Below are 5000 nucleotides of genomic sequence, written 5' to 3' on the forward strand. Positions count from 1 at the left end.
AGGTTCTCTGCTTGAGGGATGGGGGAAGACAGTGGGTCCCAACTGTCACGCTTTTGGAGGCTGAGAAAACAAGCCTGGAGAGCATTTACACAGCGCCTGCTGTATGCAGCTCTGACTGATTCCTTCCCCCACCCCCACCCCTGCACCTCCTGCCCCCCTCCCACTCCACCCCCCCCTGCACCTCCTGCCCCACTCTCCCACCCCCACCCCACCCCGCACCTCCTGCCCCACCCCCACCCCACCCCCCTGCACCTGCTGCATTTAAACATCACAGTGACATTGTCTTGGGAATGGCTTGTTCTTTCTCTGGTTTAGCCGCTGGGGTGGAGGGTTAGGGGCATGGGACGCTTGTCCGTATTGTAAGCCGAGGGCCTTCAGAGGTGAGATGCCAGCAAGGCTAGTCAGGAACCAAAGCCCAGATTCTTTACCTCTGCCCTGCAAATATTCAGGCAGGCGACTTCCGTTCCCAGGAGCCCAGGCACCTCACCGGGACCTAAGGAGCAGGGGTGAACTCCAGCTCCCTGCAAATGCCTGAGATGCGAGAAGATAAGCGGGCGTCCTGCCCTCCTTCCGGCTCTGCCGAGGGCTGGGCAGGCAGATGCTGCTGTGTGGGCTGTCGAGCAGGCTGACAGGCAGCTGCAGTCTGTGGTGTTCAGTGCTGTGCACTAGGGTACAAGGGAACCAGAGGCCTCAAGGCTCTGAAGGAGAGAGGACTTCCTGGAGAAGGCCGTGCATCAGCTTGAGACGTAGTGGAAGGAGGAGGAGGGAGAGAAGGAGGAACACCTTTTGGGGCTGGAGGGGCAACACTTTTGGACTTGTAGCCATTTTTGCACTGGTTGCTATGGTACCATTTCTTGCCATAGGCGGTTCAGGGTTTCTACCCCGAATCCTCCTCAGGTCCACACGCCTGCCTTCTGTTGACAGACAGCATCACTATCCTGTCACCGAGGTGACTGTCAGGGGGGCTACAACTAGGGGAATAGCCCAGGCACTGTCACAGGAGACCAGACCAGACTCCATGGGAGTGTGATCCCAGGGCCTCACACAAGTTATGCAAGTTACAAGCTATTGTTCAGGCTTTAGCTTGGAAAAGAACGATCCTTGTGTTTTATTACTGTTTTTTTTTTAATTCAGTGGTGTGTGTGTGTGTGTGCAAGTACTGTGCCCGTGCATGCATACGCATGGCACAGCACACTTGTGTGGAGGTCAAAGGACAACTTGCGGGATGGGTCCTTTCTTTCCACCAAGTGGGTTTGGGATAGCAAACTCTGGGTGTCAGTAATAGCTTTTCCCCACCGATGAGATAAGCCAGTTCAAGTCGTATTAGAAGTATATAGGCAGGTTTAGTGGGGGGCAGCTGAGTCACTGATTGGGCTAAGGAATGGGGCAGGGGAAATCACCTTGTAGACAGGAAGACAGAGAGGAGAGGGCAGAGAGAGAAAGAGAGAGAGCACACACAGAGAGAAGAGGAACTGTAGGGAGAGAGAGAGGGAGGGAGGGAGGGAGAGAGAGAGAGAGAGAGAGAGAGAGAGACAGAGACAGAGACAGAGACAGAGACAGAGACAGAGACAGACAGAGACAGACAGACAGAGACAGACAGAGACAGAGAGTCAGAGATCTGGGGTAGCTGGTGGGTCCTTTTATCCCGCAGTACACACCAGTGCACCTGGCTTATGTGATGACGTAAGCAACTGCTAGGTCCCTGAGAGCAGCCCGGTAGGACTGACTGCCTGTGTATCAGTAGGGTTAGGGTTAGAGGTGCCCAACATCCCAGCTTCTTGCTGACAATAAATAAGGGGCAATGTGACATCTGCGACTACTTCCTGCTGACACCAAAGAGTCACTATCAGAGGCCCTAAAGTGGAATATTGGCCAAATCTGGGAAGAACAGGCTGCATCCCTCGCTGTCCAGCTCTGTGGGACCTTCTGGAGCTAGGAACATGAAGGCTTGAAGTAGTCTGTGAGGCGGGACCACCCGGGTCTAACGGCTTTGGAGCTGGCAGATTTTGAGGAAACACCTGAACTTGGCAGGATGTTGGAACACACACACACACACACACACACACACACACACACACACACACACACACATTCACACACATTCACACACACACATTCACACACACACATTCACACACACACATTCACACACACACATTCACACACATACACACACACACACATTCACACACACATTCTCACACACATTCACACACACACATTCACACACACATTCTCACACACATTCACACACACACATTCACACACACACATTCACACACACACATTCACACATACGTGTATTGGGGCAGAAGATAAAGTTAAGGAGTTTAAGGAGAAAGTTTTTTCTTTGGTGTACATTTGAAACTTTTAGATCCTTAGACCCATGGTCTTGTTAGTTAGGGGAGGGGAGCCCCAAACCAGGGAAATTGGGAAGGAATCCCACCCTTTGGAACAGGCAGTAGGTGGGGAAGTTTAGGTAGGGAGTTGTCCTGCCTTTGACAATCAACTGCCCAGTGTCCTGCCTGTCCACAGTCTGGACAGTGTGATATCAAGCGGTTGAGGTGAAGAACAGTTTATAGCTCAGTGGCAGCTTTGCCACATTTAAAGCAAGCTCTAGGGGGAGGCTGTTCTATGCCCACCATCTTCTCTGGTGATTAATGGTGCTGCCGCAAGCTGATATGTCTTCCTATCACGAAAAGCCTTTTTTATTAAACATTTAAATGTCATATTCTCTGGATCTCTGAAGTATTTGAGGACCACCAGTCTATCTAAAGTATATTTGAATAGACAAACTTTGCTTGTTCTCGTTACCTGTCTTAGGCTTAACCTCGAAAACATACTCAGGAAACCAAATAAGGCTGATTTCTATAATTAATTAGTGTTTACCATAACTCCCAATACAGTTTTGAAAGCATCAAAGGATTTGATCATTTATAAGGTGACCGACTACTAACTTGTATTTCTTTCTTTTTTTTTTTTTTTTTTTTTTTTTTTTCAGAGCTGGGACCGAACCCAGGGCCTTGTGCTTGCTAGGCAAGTGCTCTACCACTGAGCTAAATCCCCAACCCCCAACTTGTATTTCTTAAATATTATTAACAGTTTACAATAATTTAGTAGCTTTCATAAGACTAGGACTAAAGTTTAGCCTTTAAAAATCATGATTTTGAACTAAAGCTTTTTTAGTATCAAAATAAAACTTTTAATCGTGGATAAGATTCACAGGAAGACAGGCAACTTTACTGATCCTGAAAATGGGTGCAGTAAAACAATCAAAATAGCTGTTCTGTGGGGAAGAGTGTATTCTAACCTGCCAAGGCTGTTGGGGGCAGAGGGTGCTTCTGAGCTGGAGTGTGGCTTGTGAGCAGGGAATGAGGGAGCCTAGAGGCCAGCATTGGCCCTGACCAGTTAGTTAATGGTCACCACAGTCATATGCTAGAAGGGCCTCAGTTTCTTCCTGCCAGAGATAAAGGGGATGACTCCCATGTTAGCAGGAAAAAAACTTTAAGTCCCTGAGGGAATGTGGGCTTTTGCCTAAATGCCCAACCTTGGGAAAAGGATTTTTCTTAGGGGACCAGTCCCATTATTAAAGAATATTGCAGGTTTTTTTGTTTTGTTTTGGTTTGGTTTTGGTATGGTTTAGTTTATCTAAGCTGCTAAGACTTAAAAGGCAGAGGAGCTAGAGAAACATTACTGCGAACCTCATTAGGCCTTAGTAGTTTATATAAGCATAAACTTATTAAGGTATACTTATAAGTTAAGTATACCTTATTTATCAAACATACATTGTTACTTATCTAAATTTTCTAGCAGCTCAGTGTTGAGCAATTAGTCAAGGCATAAGTAGCTAGACATGCGTCTTAAATCAGTGTTTAATCTGAATCGACCTTCATAACCTAGAGTTTTCGTCGCACAGAGGACAATGTAAACCAGAGTTGAATCACATACACGGTATGTTGTAACAAACACAACCTTAAACTTCTATCATCATATGAAAATCCACATGGAGGAGAGGAGAAGGGAAAAAGGGGAGGAGGAGGGATGGGAGGAGGGTGAAAGGAAGGAGGAGGAGGGTTAAGAAGAGAAGGAGAAAGGGAGAAAAGGAGGAAATGGAGGAGGAGGCCTAACTCCAGGAAAGGTGGCTCCTGTGTGTCATCCAACAGACAAGCGACCTCAGAGAAGCACAGAGAAGAATACAGGACCCAGGACACCATCGCAGAGGCATAAATGCTGCCAGCGGTGGGGTGTGGTTCCTCCTTGCCTTTTGTCTGCGAACCATTCCATAGACATATCTGTGTTTATGATAATACATGTAGCCATAATAACGCTTCATTGTTGACAAAATAACACGTGTCCGCGGTGGGACATCTGAAGAGTGAGAACATACACAGGAGAAGTTAAAATAAACGGCAAGACGGAGCATGGCAGCTTTGTGGGCTCCCGGCAGTGTTTTCCGCTGAACTGGAAATCCTACCTTAAAATTCTGGAGGCAGCTCAGCCATGAAGCGCTGGCCTAGCACTCACAAGGCCCCAGGTTCCATCCCCAGCACCACATAAACCAGGCGTGGTATAGCCTGAATCCCAGCCACTTGGGAGGCGGAGGCAGGAGGATCAGAAGTTCAATGTTATCCCTGGGCTATATAACAAATTTGAGGCCAGCCTGGGCTACGTAAGGCTCTGTCTCAAAGCGAGCAAAGAAAGCAAAACTCTAAAGCTGTGATCTGAAATCTTTTAGGTCCCAGGGCTTCTGGGAATTGAGAGCTGGAGATGGAAGGGTCTGAATCCCTGGGCAGCGGAGGCCGTTTTCACGCCGTGCCCAGCCTTCCTTCCACTCTGCCTTTCTGTCTGTGGTCTGAATAATTTTCTTAGAGCTGTTTAGATTGTGCTCGCTGGTAAGGAGTGAGTCGGTACACTTTAGTATATGATTTCTTGAAGAAAACAGAAATCGACCTTTTTTGTTTTGTTTTTAAATGCTTAAGCTTTAACGTCTGATGTAATTT

The sequence above is a fragment of the Rattus rattus genome, chromosome 1 (assembly GCF_011064425.1).
Source record: "Rattus rattus isolate New Zealand chromosome 1, Rrattus_CSIRO_v1, whole genome shotgun sequence".
Lineage (NCBI taxonomy): Eukaryota > Metazoa > Chordata > Mammalia > Rodentia > Muridae > Rattus > Rattus rattus.